We start from the raw sequence: 16,649 nt of genomic DNA, 5'->3' as shown, positions 1-16,649 counted from the left end.
TATTTAATTACATTTATTGTCTTGTGAATGTTGAACCAGCCTTGCGTCCCAGGGATGAAGCCTACTTGGTCATGATGGATGATTTTTGAGAAGTGTTGAATCCCATTTGCTAGGATCTTGTTGAGAATTTTGGCATCTATGTTCATCAAAAATATTGGCCTGTAGTTCTCTTTCTTTGTTGGGTCTTTACCTGGACTGGGTATCAATGTGATGTTAGCTTCATAGAATGATTTGGGGAGGGTTCCATCTTTCTCAATCACCTGTAATACTTTCAGTAGGATTGGTATCAGCTTCTCCTTAAATGTCTTATAGAATTCTGCTGGAAAGCCATATAGTCCAGGTTTTTTGTTTTGTAGGTAGTTTTCTTATTACATAGTCAATTTCCTTGATTGTTATTGGTCTTTTTAGGGTCTCGATTTCTTCTTATTTCAACCTAGGCAGGTTGTGTGATATCAGAAAGTCTTCTATTTCCTTAAGGTTTTCCAGTTTGTTTCCATACAAGTGTACATAGTAGTCTCTAATGATCTTTTGTATTTCTTTGGGGTCAGATGTGACTTCATCTTTTGTGTTTCTGATTGTATTTATTTGGGCGCTTTCTCTTTTTTTCTTGGTCAGTCTAGCTAAGGGACCATCGATCTTGTTTATCCTTTCAAAGAACCAGCTTTTTGTTTCATTGATTTTTTTGTATTATCTTTTTGTATTCTATGTCCCAGATCTGGACTTTTATTTAACTGACCTGGATTCTTCTGCTGCAGTTAAAGTTTTGGTGGTCTTGCTTTTCCAGCTTCCTAAGGTGACTTGTCAGGCTGTTGATTTGTGATCCTTCCATTTTCTTCATGTGCATTTGTAGGGATATGAATTCTTCTCTTACTACAGCTTTCATGGCATCCCAGAGATTTTGGTAAGGTGTCTCTTCATTTTCATTTGTTTCAGGTATCTTTTAACCTCTGTTTTGATTTCATTGTTGACCCAGGAGTTGTTTAGCATCATGGTGTTTAGTGTCCATGTCTTTGTGGATTTGGGGGGCTTGTTGGTGTTGATGTTTATTTTTATTCCACTGTGGTCTGAGAAGGTACATGACAAAATTTCAATCTTTTGAAATTTGTTTATGCTTGATTTATGGCCAAGTATGTGGCCGATCTTAGAGTATGTTCCATGTGGTGCTGAGTAGAATGTATACTCTGTGGTCATTGGGTGGAGTGTTCTGTAGGTATCAATTAAATCCATTTGGTCAAGAGTCACGTTGAAGTTCTGGATCTCATTGCTGATTTTTTGTCCTGATGATCTGTCTGGGATTGTGAGTGGGGTATTAAAGTCCCCAGTTATGATGGTGTTAGAGTCAATATCTTTCTTTAGTTTTCCTAGAAGCTGCTTTATGAAAGTTGGGGCTCCTATGTTGGGTGCATATATGTTTAGGATAGATATTTCTTGTTGCTGGAGTGAACCTTTTATCATTATGCAGTGGCCTTCTGTATCTTTTTAAATTTTTAATAGCTTAAATGGTATTTTGTCTGAAATTAGGATCGTGACGACTCCTTTCTTTTGTGTTCCATTCGCCTGAAAATTTGTTTCCCATCCTCTTACTTTGAGTCTGTGCATGTCCTTTCTAGTGAGATGGGTCTCTTGAAGGCAGTATATTGTTGCCTGGTGATATTTTATCCATTTTCCCATTCTATGTCTTTTCAGTGGGGCGTTTAGTCCATTCACCTTCAGGCTAATTATTGAAATGTGAGAGTTGGTCCCTGTCATAGAGTTCTTGTACAGTTGTTGTTGCTCCTCTTGGTTTGTTGTATTTCTTTTGGTTTGGGGGTTGGTTCGTGTGTATTTTATTCTTTTCCCTGTACTCTTGTGAAGAACGTTGTTCTTTTTTCCTTTTCTTCTGTGTTTAGTGCTTTCTTAAGTGTTTCATGTAGAGGTAGTGTGGTGGCAGCGTAAGTTCTTAGGGATTGGATATCTGGGAAAGACTTTAAGTCTCCCTTGTTGATGAAGCTTAGCTTGGCTGGGTAGGTTATTCTTGGTTGAAATTGTTTATCTTTTAGGACTTTGAAGATAGGGCTCCAAGCTCTCCTAGCCTGCAGTGTTTCTGTAGATAAATCTGCTGCTATTCTAATTGGTCTTCCATGGTGGGTGATCTGACCTTTTTCTCTTGCTGCCTTTAGGATTTTTTCTTTTATACCTACTTTGTTTTGGTGAATTATTATGTGTCTGGGAGTTGGTCTTCTCACTTGTTGTCTTGCAGGGGTTCTCTGAATCTCTTGTGTGTGAGTTTCTGCATCACTAATGAGGGAAGTTTTCTTCAATAATCTCATGAAATGTTTGTTCCAAGGTGGTTTCTGTTTCTCTTTCTGTTTCAGAAAGACCAATTACTCTTAGGTTCTTTCTCTTTAAGTAATCACTCCTCTCTTGAAGGTTTTGTTCTGTCTTTTTAAGCTTGTTTTCTGTGTTTTTAACAGTTTGGGTTAGTTCTATATTTTGGTCCTCAAGCTCTGAGATTCTTTTTTCTGCTTGGCTAATTCTGCTTTCCATGCTTATCAGTTTGTTATTTATTTCATTCACAATATTCTTTATTACTGTTATCTCAGATATCAACTCCTTCCTCTTTTCTTCTTGTCTCTCCTCAATTCTTTTAAATCTCTCCATTAATGTCTTGATATCTAGGTTTGTAGTTTGAGACCAGTCATTCTGGGGGCTTTTCATTGTTTGTATTCCAAAGTCAGTTTTCTCAATGTCTGCCCTCTCAGAGGTCTGGGAGAGACCCATATACTTCTTTTGGTTTTTCTTCATTTGTGTAGATTTTTCTCTCTCTCCCCCTTTCCCTCCCCTTCTTTAATTCTGTTTTTCAGGGAAGGTGGGGTTGCTTTTACTTTGCTTGTGCAATCTCCTGTTCCTCCTTATGAGGGTCCTCTGGGCTTGTTCATTTTTGAGGCTGGAGTGTGGGCTTTGGGCTGTACTTTTTGCAGTTTTGAGGTTTAATTGAGGGGGATGCTGTGATTCAGAATCTATCTGCTGATTCCAGCATCCACCAACAGGTGTATGGGCATACTGGAACTTATTTCCCACTGCCTTACAATCTGTCTGTGCAGCTGCATGTAGGTTTGGTCCCTGAAACAAAAGGAGGTACGAAAGAGGAAAATAATGGAGGGGGGGTCAATAGGAAGTTAGAAAGAGAGAAGAGTGAGAGGGAAAACAGACATACATACCAACTTACAGGTGAAAAAGAGACACAAGGCCAGAGAGAAGTGAAAAAGACACACAAGCAAAATTCCTAAAGCATACCGATAACCACACAAAGACAGTCCAATAAAATCATGCCTTTTGATGCATTTTCCCCAAAACAAACAGATAGTCTAAGTCAAAAAGCAAACAAATTGAGCCAAACATACAGTCAAAATGATAAAATCAAAAGTCAAAATAAGAAACTAGACTAGCTCTGGAATCTTTCCTGAGTGTCTAAAGTCTCTTCAGCTCTGATCTCCAGCCTCTCCCCTTGCTTCCATTGCAGGCAGATAGATTTACTCACAGCTTGGGTTTGTTCTTTTAGCCTGCTGCCTGAGAGGTCTGAGATGCTGAGTTGTCTGCATCCAATTCAGTGTAGGGGAGGGGATTTGTCTCCTTTTTAGTGGCGTTACCTTAGGAACCGAGGTGGAGGCTGCTCGTAGGTGGGTGGGCCTGGAAAAAGGCCGAGGTGGGCAGCTCCTCTTTTGCGGATCCTTTCTCTCCACTCATCTGGGTCCCTGTACGATCCACTATGATGGGCTGTGGTGGTATGTGAGGCACCGGGGATCAGCTGCACTGCTGGGTGCTGGATCTGGTATGCCACCTGCAGGTTGGGGTGGAGGAGGAAGCTGGGAATTCCCTCCTCTGGAGCTGAAAGCAACTGATCAACACCTCCTTAAGATATGCTGTTCCCTTACACAAGCATGGGGTCAGACACTGGGTGCCTCAGCCAGGGTGGGCCCAGAGCTCCAAAGGGCAGGTGGTGAGTGGTGAGTGTGGCTTTGGGCCCCTCACAGGGTACTTCAGCCAGAAATGGAGCTGGTATCTCTGAGGGGCGGGCATTTAGAGCCTCCCTGGGTGACCGGAAGCTTGGTACTGGGTGAGACTATGTAACCGGGGAGGGAGCCAAGATTTCTGCATGGCAGGCGGGGGCCACATATAGCAGAGCAGCAGCAGCCAGGGGCCGCAATATCCGGCCCTGTGTGGAACCTCAGGTCCCTGGACCTCGGACTGGTGCGGCTGGCAGTGTGCAGGGGAGTGGGGAAAGGAAAGTAAGAGTCTTTTTGGGAACGCACGGTCAGAGAATCTCACAATTCCACCTATGCCGTCACCATCTTACCAGAACCTCCCTCTTCAGTGAATTTTTTTTGGAGATTCCATTTGCCCATTTCATTATGGGTGACGTATGAGCTTATTCACCTACACTGTGTTGAGTGTTCAGCAGTTTTGGACCAAAATCAGCATGACTCCTGTGCCCTATCTTCTCTATTCACCTGATCTCACCCCAAGCAACTTTTTTTTTCTTTCTCTGGACAAAAAAATGTCCTCAAAGGAAACGTTTTGCTGATGTGGAAGAGGTGAAACAAAACAAACGGCAGAAACACTAAAAAGTATCAAAACGGATGAGTTCAAAAACTGTTATGAGCAGCAGAAAAAGTATCTCGATAGGCGTATTGCACCCAAGTGGAGAGGGCTTTCAAGGGAACCGAAGTTTTAACATGTAAGAATAAGTACACAATTTTTAATAAATAAATTCTGGGTTTTGAGAGGGTTCCCCACCCCCCTATATGAGCTCTAGCTCAACCCACTTATCCTACTCAGCATCAACTGAGCCTTCAGAAAGTCTTTTTACCCAGCTACTTCAGGATAATAGAATACATGCTAAAACCAATAGATCCCATGGATATAATCAACGTTTTGCTCCACTTTTTGCTTTAATGATAGAGTATATTTCTTGGTCCACAACCAAGAATCGTCAACAGGGTTGGTAAATCAACACTGGATGTGAAGTTGATGCACATGAGAGACACAGCACAGGCAAGGAAAACAAACTCATATCTAGCATAATTATTCTGGTGGAGAGAAATGCAACCCCTTCCATGATTGAAGGGACTTGGTGTAATTTGTCACAATTTGCCTGACTGTGAGGGATCAGGGATGGTTGCTGGTCATAGGTGAAGAGCTTAGAAAGGGGGAAAAAATCCATGTTACTGAACCTATTCATAAACTCCATATATGCCACAATTTCGTTATGTCTTGAAATGAACTCTCAGTACTGGGGAAAATACTGATGGACATCTATAGGACGGGTCGTTTAATCTACCTCATGATTCAATCTTCTCTGTGGTAGGAGCACTTTGGTAAGCAGTCACATGAAACACAGATGTCTCTACTCACTGTATTCGTTCTGAGCAGTTCATTCATTCATTCATGTCACTCAGGGTCCCAGGAGGAACAGATAGCACACACAAATTAAGATCATGTCAAGGAGGTAATGAGAGTTATTTACAAAGGGAACCCACAAAGGATAGTGTAGTAGCCTAGTCCTGTGACTTGCTGGTTCCCTAAAAGCAGGGGGCAGAAAGGTGTTTCAAGGAGGGAGAAAATCACGTAATGAGGGCCACCTCAAGAAAAGTGGTGACATTCAGCTGAGGCAACCCAACAGGAAGAAGTCGGGGAAGTAAATGAAGTGACTTCCGTCTCCTTCTTCCCTCTCATCTACCCCTGGGTTTCCTATTTGTCAAACCCAACCAAAAACCAGAGAATAAAGAATGCAATCCAAACAGGTCAGGGTCCCAGGGCAAAAAGCAGGACACAGGCAGACCAGGTGGAAAGGGACAAAGGTGGAACAGAGAGGTTTGCGGGGAAGATGGAGCACACATCTCTTCAAAATGCTTCATATGTGGCTATGATGTGCCAAGCACTGTGCCAGATGCTAGGGACGAGCCATCAGAAACAGATAAGAGTCCTTCACTCCAGGAAGCTCATAAAATAAATAGAATACATACCTGAAATAGACAGTATATCAGATATTCACAAGTAATAATGATGAATATAGCAGGGAAGGATATAGACAATATTGGCAGGGGAGGATTGTCACAATTTTATATGTATGTTTTTATTTATTCATTCATTTATTTATTAATTTATTTAGAATTAGAGTCTCCCTCTGTCACCCAGGCTGGAGTGCAGTGGCACACTCACGGCTACTGTAGTCTCCACCTGCTGGGCTCAGGCGATCCTTCTATCTCAGCCTTTCAAGTAGCTGGGACTACAGGCACGTGCCACCATACCTGTCTAATTTTTCTTGATTTATTGCAGTGATGAGGTCTTGCTAAGTTGCCCAGACTGGTCTTGAATCCCTGGGCTCAGGCAATCTCACCTCGGTCTCCCAATGAGCTGGGATTACAGGCATGAGCCACCATTCCCGGCTAGGATTTTAAATAAGGTGGCAGAGAGGGCTTTAGGGAAGACCTGAAGGAGGTCAGGAAGTGAGTCTACGGGTACCTGGGACAGGCAAGCCACACAGAAAGAGTACACCAAGTGAAAAAGCCTTTAAAAATGAGTGTACCTGGCGGATTTGAGGAACAGAGAGAAGGTTAATGGGTGAGGCGGATGGAGCCAGAAGGAAGTATTGAGAGACAAGATCAGAGAGGTGGAGGGGCAAGGGAAGCCGAGTCGAGGTCAGACCACATGAGGTTTTGTAGGTCATTGCCAGAAAGATCGCTTGTACTCTAAGGGAGTTGGGAAAACACAGGAAGGTTTTGAGCAGAGGAGCAGCGTGGTCTGAAATGTTTCTTCGGCAGCATTCTGGCTGCTGTGTAGATTCAGATTGAAGCCTAAAAGGGAAAGGAGGGTTGGAAAAGGAACAGTTAGGAGGATATTTCACCGATCCAGTCAAGGGACAACCATGGCTCAGTCCACAGCATTGCACAGCTGTTGGATGGCAAATGTGATAGGGTTTGCTGAGAACTGGAGGTGAGCATGAGAGAAAGGGAAAGTTGACTCAAGGCTTTTGGCTACTGGGAAGAGTGCTTCCTGCTTGCTGAGTTGGGAAGGACCGTGGGAAGTCTGGGTTAGATGTGTGTGTGCGTGGGATGGATACTAGGAACTCAGTTTCGGAGGTGTTTGACATCCAGATGGAAATGAGAAGGTGCTCCATGAGTCTGGAGTGTAGAAGAGAAAGGAAAATGTAAATTTACAATGGGACATGTTCAACACAATGTCACACAAGGACAGAATGGTGCACTGGAAACCAAGTGTAGCTAAGAAATTAAATAAAGCATGAACCTAAAGTTACCACTAGAAGAAGCAATGTGGGTGACATTTGTAAGAGCAGTTTTAGGAAAGTGTTAAGGAAGTCAGCTTGCTTGGAATGAAATGGAAGGATAAATATTGGAGATAGTAAATGTAAACAAACCTTTCAAACAGAAGAGAAAAATAGGGCCGTAGCCAGAGGAAGAAATGGAGTCAAGAGAAGAAGGTTTTTAATTTTTTTTTTTTGAGACAGGGTCTCTCTCTGTCACCCAGGCCGGAATGCAGTGACATGATCATAGCTCACTGCAGCCTGAAATTCCTGAGCACAAGTGATCCTCCTGCTTCAGGCTCCCGAGTAGCTGGGACTACAGTTACATGCCATCATATCTGACTGGTGTTTTGTTTGTTGGTTGTTTGGTTTTTGCAGAGATTGGAGTCTTGCTATGTTGCCCAGGCTGGTCTTGATCTCCTGACCCCAAGCGATTCTTCTACCTCAGCCTCCCAAAGTGCTGAGATTACAGGCATGAGCCAGCCACCACACTCAGCCAAGAGAAAGTTTTTAAACCTCTTTGTAAAATGTCATTGTCACCAATTCTTTAATCTTATTCCTTCAAGTCCCTGGCTGTGACTAAACCCTAATGCTCTCCCTGTAAATTGGTGTGAATTCTCTCATCAAGTACCAGTACCTAGATTGGGGGAGAGTCTTACGCCAGGTCATCTCACCTTTAGGGCAGAGCGGGCACTGAGACAGTGGGTTGTTCTGCCTCCAGTTCTACCCTGTGGAAGCATTTCCCTGCTTCATTTTTCTACAATCGCCCCTGATGGGGCTGCAATGCCACTGCATTTCCTTTCTGACTAGTGCCATTGTGAAGAGCTATCTGTAAAGGGTCAGGTTTTTCCTTCTCAGTCAACTGTGCATAGGGATTCCTCATGAGGAAAAGCAGGTGTGAGTTGAGACAGGTTTGCTAGTGTGGCCAAGAAACAAACAACCAAGCAAAAGAAGAAAATCTGTTCAATTTAATTAGTCATCAAGGAAATGTCAATAAACCCAACCAGTTGCCACCCCAAACTCACCAGAATAATTAACACGAAAAAGGTAGAAAAACACCAAGATGTGGAGCAACGGGAACTCCCATCCAAGATGGTGAGAATGTTCATGGAGGACTCCAAAACACCAGAATTATCCTTTGGAGGGCAGGCCTCTTGTAGTGCAGGCTTCCCCTGCACTAGTGGAGTGTTCTAGGAATCCATCGACATCAGGGGACCAGCTGGAGTTGTGAGAGGCTGTGTTCAGCTTCAGTGGATCTTTTTTTTTTTTTATTTTGAGAGTCTTTCAATGTGCTTGTTTGCCCATTTCATGATGGGTGATTTACGAGCATACCTGGGACTAAAGGGCATGACCCTGTGCCCCACCCTCTCTATTCTCACCCCAAACAACTTTTTTTGTTTCCCTGAACAAAAAAAAAACCTCACAAAGAGAAACATTTTGCCTATGTGGAGGAGGTGAAACAAGAAACAGCAAAAGCATTCAAAGGCATCAAAATTGGAGAGTTGAAAACTGTTTTGAGCAGTGAAAAAAGTGTCATGATGGGTGTATCACATCAAACAGAGAAAACTTTAAAGGAGACTGAAGTTCCGACGTTTAAGAATAAATATACATGCCAGGCGCGGTGGCTCAAGCCTGTAATCCTAGCACTTTGGGAGGCCGAGGTGAGAGGATTGCCTGAGCCTATGGGTTCGAGAAGAGCCTGGGCAATTGGCAAGACCTTATCTCTACAATAAACCAAAAAATTAGCCAGGCATGATAGCACGCACCTGTAGTTCCGGCTACTTGGAAGGCGGAGGCGGAAGGATCACCAGAGCCCGGCAGGTGGACAATGGGGTGGCCATGAGTGTGCCACTGCACTCCAGCCTGGGTGAAGGGGACTCCAACTCAAAAAAAAAAAAAAAGAATCAATACACAATTTATTATAAATAAATTCCGGGGAGGTTTGGGTCCTGCCTTGTAAATGTTTTAAACACTAGGAAAACACTTGGCAGCCAGACATATACATCACCAGGAATTCCACTCTTCGTCATTTACCCAATAGAAATGAGTACATCTGTTCACAAAAAGTTTGAGCTGGAATGTACATTGCAGCACACTCTGTAATTGTTCCAGACTGGCATCTTCCTAAATGCCTATCGACAGGAGAAAGGATGAATAAATTGGGCTATATTCTTATAATAGAAGATTGCAGAATGATGTGAATGAAGGAACACAACCGTACACAAAATATGAATGAGTGTCATGATCATGAGCTTGAGCAAAACAAATCAGACACAAAAAGGATATACACTTTATGGTTCTGTTTGTGTAAGATACGAAACCAGACCAAATTAATCCATGCTGTTAGAAGTGAGAAATAGAGCCGGGCTCGGTGGCTCAGCCTGTAATCCTGCGCCCTGGAAGGCTGAGGTGAGTGGATTGCCTGAGCCCGCGGGTTCGAGACCCACCTGGGCAACTTGGCGAGACCTCACCTCTACAATAAATCAAAAAATCAGCCGGGTGTGGTAGCACGCGTCTGTAGTTCCAGCTACTTGGAAGGCTGAGGTGGAAGGATTGCCAGAGCCCAGCAGGTGGAGGCTGCGGTGGCCGGGAGCGGCCACTGCACTCCAGTCTGGGCAACGGAGTGAGACTCCAACTCAAAAAAAAAAAAAAAAGAAGTGAGAAATAGTGATTACTCTTGGAGGTGGCTAGTAGGAAAACAGACAAAAAACGTGAGCTAAGCAAAGAATTCAGGAAGTTGACAAAAGAGTGATGGAGTAACTCCCCCCCCCAAAAGAGGACAGAGACTAGTAAAGATGGGGGCTGAAATCAACAGGGTAGGGTACAAAACCAAACGGTGTTTACTAGAAAGCAGTAATTATATAAATCTGTGGTGAAACTAATGCAGATAAGGAGATGTAAAAAATACAGAAAGAACTATACATGTAAGAGATTTTTAAAGTATTATCATTGAGGCTGGGTGCAGTGGCTCAAGTCTGTAATCCCAGCATTTCGGGAGGCTGAGATGGGAGGATCGCTTGAGGTCAGGAGTTCAAGACCAGTCTGGTCAACACAGGGAGACTCTGGTCTCCATTATAAATTAAAAATATTAGCTGAGTGTGATGGTGTGAGTCTGGAGTCTTAGCTACTTAGGAGGCTGAGGCAGGAGAATTGCTAGAGTCCAGGAATTTGAGGCTGCAGTGAGTTATGATCGCAATACTACTTTCTGGTCTGGGTGACAGAGAGATATCCTGCCTCTAAAAAAATTGATTAATTAATTAAAAGTACTGCAAATGCTTTGTACATTTATTAATTCCTAGAAATATATAAAATGTTAATATTAGCATAAAAAGAAATAGAAACCTTGACTAGAATAAATATTAGCCACATTTAAATGACCAAGGCTTCCCTTTCTCCTCCTCAAACTCCCAATTTTTAAAATGGTTATTTCTACCAAAATTCTAAAGAACAGTTCATTCTTGTCTTATGTATGAAATTTGTTCCAGAAACAGAAATTGAGCAAAAGCTAACTCATTTTATGAGGCTATTGTTTAAAAAAAAAATAATAAGTGCAGCACAAGAAAAGTGTGAACCCATTTTATTTATAAACATAAATTTAAATAAAATTAAAAATTGATTAGTGGATCTAATGAAGAATTTAAAAATAATTCATCACAATCAGTTAAAATTTACCTCAGAAGTAGAGGTATACTCATAGATAAGAAAAATCTATCAACAGAATTCACCACATGGATAGAATGAAGACAAAATGCCAAAAAAAACACACAGTAATAGCAAGTAGTAGTAGGCAGCACAAGCATTTGAATTTGAAATACTTCAGCATTTATTTATGACTTTAAAAAAGTTTTCAGAAAACTAGGAAAAGAAGAAAATTCTTCAACTTGATAATTTTTTTTTTTTTTGAGCTGGAGTCTCACTGTCACCCAGACTGGAGTGCAGTGGCATGCTCCCGGTCACCGCAGCCTCGACTTGCTGGGCTTCAGCGATCCTTCCTTCTCAGCCTTCCAAGCAGCTGGAACTACAGGCGCGCACTACCACGCCTGACTAATTTTTGATTTACTGTAGAGTTAAGGTCTTGCCAAGTTGCCCGGGTGGGTCTCAAATCGGCGGGTTCAGGCAATCCACTTGCCTTGGCCTCCCAAAGTGCTGGGATTACAGACTGAGTCACCAAGCCTGGCCCTTGATAAAATTTTATGGAAAAACCAATGGTGAATGTACTTGATGGAAAAATTTGAGAGTGAAAGCAAGAGAAAGATGCCCCTATCATTGCATTGTTTCTACTGAATGTCCTAGTCAAATTTTTAATGAAGGAAAAAGAAATAAGTGACCAAAGGGAGTGGAGAAGAGATCAAACCATCTTTATCTGTGGATGGGATGACCACTGAACTTTAGAAAAAACAACAGAACCAACACACTCTGTGAACTAATTTCTCTAAATCAATAACAAGCAATTAGAAAATGGTATAAAAACAAAACAGATTCACATGAGTAACATATGAAATAGCTAGGAATAAATTTAATCCCAAATATACAAGACATCTATGGAGAAAATTTTAAAACTACAGTTAAGAACATAAAGGATATCTAAATATATTTTATGCTCTTGAATGGTACAACTTGAGGGTATAATAACTTATTTTTGAAGAAAAAAGTCTGGTAAAGAATAGGGAGAATATCTAAATAGAACAAAAGTCATGCTTTTGTAGGGCACAACTTTATAATAATGTTTTCTCTAAATTAATTTATAATTTTAATGTAATCAAACTCAAAATTAATTCCAGTTGGACATTTTCAGGGAGATAATGAACTGACTCTTAAATATGAATAAAAGTCAACTTTAAAAACATTAAACCTTGGCACTGGTGGCTAAGCAAATAAATAAATAAGAAAAATATTCAACCTTAAAAAAAAGAGTATTGTAGAATATGTCCTACCAGGTATTGACATAATTAATGTGTACTATTAACATGTCTGGACTCAAATACAAATAGACCAGTGGAATAGAATAATTTAGGGACAGCCATTTAGGTATCAAAATTTGGCATATACTACAGAAGGCACCAAAAACCCATTGAGAAATTAAGTTGTTTTTTTCTTTCAGTAGATGGTGTTGAGGAAACTGGCTCACTGTGTGAAGCAATATTTCAGAACTATTACTTCATATCAGCACTTTGTCAAGAAATGCAGACTGGATGCTTACCTAACATCAAATACAAAGGAGGGTCTAGATAGGATGAAGACTTAAATGTGATGAAAAAAGTCAGTTGAAGGAAAGAACAGCAATGACAGCAGAGAATATCTGTAAGTTCCAGGAGCAGAGGCAGACTTTTTGTTGGTTTGTTTTTTGAGTTGGAGTCTCACTCTATCGCCCAGGCTGGATTACAGTGGCACGCTCATGGCCACCCCAGCGTCGACCTTCTCGGTTCCAACAATCTTTCCGCCTCAGCCTTCCAAGTAGTCAGAACTACAATCGGGTGCTACCAAACCCATCTAATTTTTTTTTATTTATTGTAAAGAGGAGGTCTTGCCAAGTTGCCCAGGCTGGTCTCAAACCCGCGGGCTCAGGCAATCCACTCGCCTCGACCTCCCAAAGTGCTGGGATTACAGACTAAGCCACCAAGCCTGGCCAAGACTTTTAAACATGACTTAGAAAACACAACCAAAAAGCAAAACATTGATGAATCTGATCAGCAGTAAAGTTTTCTAGCAACACAATGAAGTATTACTTCACACCCATTGAGATGACTAACACAAAAATGGAACATGACAAGTGTTTGTAAGAATGTGGAGAAATGAGAACCCTCAGACATTGCCAGTGGGAATGTCAAATGGTTCAGCCATAGACCCAGCAGTTACAATCTGAGTTATATACCCTAAGTAATTAAAAACAGGTGCTCAAACAAGTACATGGACACACATATTCATAGCAGCACTATCAATAATAGTCAAAAGATGGAAACAACCTAAATGTCTACCAATGAAAGAATCAATAAACAAATTGGGATATGTCCATACAAGAATATTATTCAGTGATTAAAGAAAGAGTGAAGTACTGATGATACGTAATACAGCATGGATGAACTTTGAAAAAATTATGCTAAATGAAAGAAGCCAAACAAAAAAAATCACATATTGTGTGAGTCTATGCATATGAAATATCCAAAATGGATAAATCCATAGAGACAGAACCCAGACTGGTGGTTGCCAGGGATGCAGGGCGGGGGCGGGGGCGGGGGTGTGGGTTGCGGTTAGGGAGAATGGAGAGAAACCATTTGGTGCATAAAGGGTTTTACTTTGGAGTAATGAAAGTATTTTGGAACAAGATAAAAGTGATGGTTGCACAACACGGTAAATGAACTAAATGTCACTGTATTATTCACTTTAAATAGTTAATGCAAAAAAATATAGGTGAAGGCACACACACACACAAAAACTTCCTATCCAGGGAGAAAATTAATAGATCAAGATTAATAGATATGAAGAAGAGGACTTGTACTCTCTAAAGCTAACAGTGGGTTGATAACTAAAACATTTAAGAAAATCTTACAAGTTAAAAAAAAGGCAGCAACTTCAATAAAATAATAGGTAAAAAATAAGATCTAGCAGTTGTAGAAGAAACTAAAAGTTGATAAAAATACAAAGAAATGCTTTATCTCATTAATAATTAGAAAAATGAAAATTAAAACAATAGCAAGACATGAATTTACATCTATCAGGTAGGGAAAAACTAGAAAATTGAAAGATACTAAGTGTGGGTGGGGTGATGTGACTTCGATCACATTCCCCAGAAGCCAGCCTTGGGATGTGGATTTATTTTCAAATACTGTGTTAAGGAAGTCACCTTAGGATAAACTGGTAAGGAAGTCTGGAACTCAGGACACTAAAACAGATGAATCCAAACAAGATGTACTGTATTTCAGAGTCTTGGCCTCAAGTTGGTCCTGTGCGAGAGCTCTGGAGAGGACTTACACCTCGGTCTGAACCCTTCCAAGGCAGAGGAACTGAGCTTTCCTATTTTCATGCTGCAGTGACCCATTGACCACAGATGTCCTGGGAGTATCTAACCTCCCAGGCACTCACTGTTCTCTGGGATAAGTGGCTCTGATAGCCCAAGGGCAGCCCTCTAAAGATCTTAAGCGTGGCCAGAAACAAGCCATGCAGAAACCGTGAGATGGGCCCACAGAATCAGAAAAGGGTGGCCACACATGGTGATACACACCTGTAATCCCAGCACTCTGGGAGAACCAGAAGGAAGGATCCCTTGAGACCAGGAGTTTGAGATCAGCCTGAGCAACATAGACCTCATCTCTACTAAAAATAAAAAATAAAATAAGAAAGGAAAAGAAATGTCTGAGTTTCTGGGCATAGCAATGATAATATCTGCTACAAGATGTGAGAATACAGGAATATCCATGATCACCTGGGACCACTGGTGGGAACATAGCCTGAGACTGAGATTATGGAGTGCAATTGGCATTTCTTAGACAAATTATGTTAGAAAAGCCGGGCTCGGTGGCTCAGCCTATAATCCCGCACCTTTGGGAGGCTGAGGTGAGTGGATTGCCTGAGCCCGTGGGTTCGAGACCCGCCTGGGCACGAGACCTAATCTCTACAATAAATTTAAAAAATCAGCCGGGCGTGGTAGCGCGTGCCTGTAATTCCGGCTACTCGGAAGGCTGAGGAGGAAGGATTGCCGGAGCCCAGCAGGTCGAGGCTGCGGTGGCCAGGAGTGGCCATTGCACTCCAGTCTGGGTGACAGAGTGAGACTCCAACTCAAAAAAAAAAAAAAAAAAAAATTATGTTAGACAAACATGAGCATATCTTATGCCTCAGCATTGTTATTTTTGGACATGTCGTCCCAAAATTATAACACGGTATCTATAAGGAGAATATTTACTTGTCCACAAGGGCATGGCTTTTCCCCCAAACCCTGGGGGTCACTACTGTGATCTTACCTACCAAGGCTTCACATGGATTCCTTTCATTTTCCTGAACTTTAGCATTGCTGGATCTACTGATTCATAAGTGTCAAGTGATAGAGCTACTTGTTTGCAGCCTGAACTATCTAAAGAAAATTTTGTCGATGCAACACACCCAAATGTATCATTTGTTGCCACCAGAAATAGTGCCTTCTTCTTATTGCAAGGCAGGTCAGTCCACTAGGGAGGAGATGCCCCACTTATCTCCAAACCCTCTAGGAGAGACATACAAGTCCTCCTAGTTCCTACTTCCTGGCGTGCATGTGTTTTACCAAAGTTTTTAGGATGTTTCCTGCTTTTTAGTCCTCAATATAGTGACCAGCATAATTTTCTTTGCTGTGGTGAGAGGATCAAGGCCCTTGTATCAGTCACTCTCATAAGATTTTCAGACAAAAGGTATTTAATAAAGGGAATTGGTTGCACACGTGTTGGAACGCTGGACAAGCAAAAAATAAAGCAAGGTTGATGCAACCCAGAGATTAGAATCTTTCGAAGCTGCCACCCCTGCTGGGTGCAGTGGCTCATGCCTGTTATCCCAGCACTCTGGGAGGCTGAGGTGAGAGGATTGCCTGAACCCAGGGGTTCAAGATCAGCCTGGGCAACTTGGTGAGACCTCATCTCCACAATAAATAAAAAAATAAGCCAGGCATGGTGGTCTGTGCCTGAAGAAATTTCCACCTACATGGAAGGCTGAGGAATGATTGACTAAGCCCAGAAGGTAGAAACTGTGATAGCTGTGAACATGCCACTGCACTCCAGCCTGTATGATAGATTGAGATTTGGATTTAAAACAAAACAAAACAAAACAAAAACTACCACCCCAGAGCTGGGGGAACAAAACGAATGAAAGAAGTGATATTACTAGCACATGGAGAAGAAGCACATGCTATAGCTTACACTGCTGAGGGGGTGTAGTCTAGACCTCTCAAGGGGCTATGATCAAATTAGTAAAAGTGACTGGTAGGCTTGGTTGCTGCTAGTCCTGATGGGGAGATGATTGCTGGAAATCTCAAGCAAGCAGAAGTCAGCCAGCTGGAGGGCATGCAGACTCGAAAGAAACAGGAAGAGACTGCTTCTTGCCTCCTCTATATTTCCTGAAGGAGCCTGCAGTGGACAGAATCCAGCCAGAAACTAGCTGGCAGGGGAATCTGGGAAATGAAGCTTGCAAAGTCCAGCTGCAGTGCCATGGGGCAGAGTACGGAGACTATGCAACTGTCTGACACACGAGCAGGAAGATGGTGAAGGTGTATTGTTGTCCTTACCAGATAAAACCAAACAGCTTCTGGTATGTTTTAATCCCGGCCAAAATAACCCAGCATCTACCTAGATTTACCTGGATATCACCAAGTTGCTATGATTGGCTTTAT

This window comes from Carlito syrichta, unplaced genomic scaffold (assembly GCF_000164805.1).
Source record: "Carlito syrichta isolate Samal-C Ts95f unplaced genomic scaffold, Tarsius_syrichta-2.0.1 Scaffold311617, whole genome shotgun sequence".
In the NCBI taxonomy this organism is placed as follows: domain Eukaryota; kingdom Metazoa; phylum Chordata; class Mammalia; order Primates; family Tarsiidae; genus Carlito; species Carlito syrichta.
The sequence above is the reverse complement of the archived record's forward strand: the minus strand, read 5'-3'. Positions refer to the sequence as shown.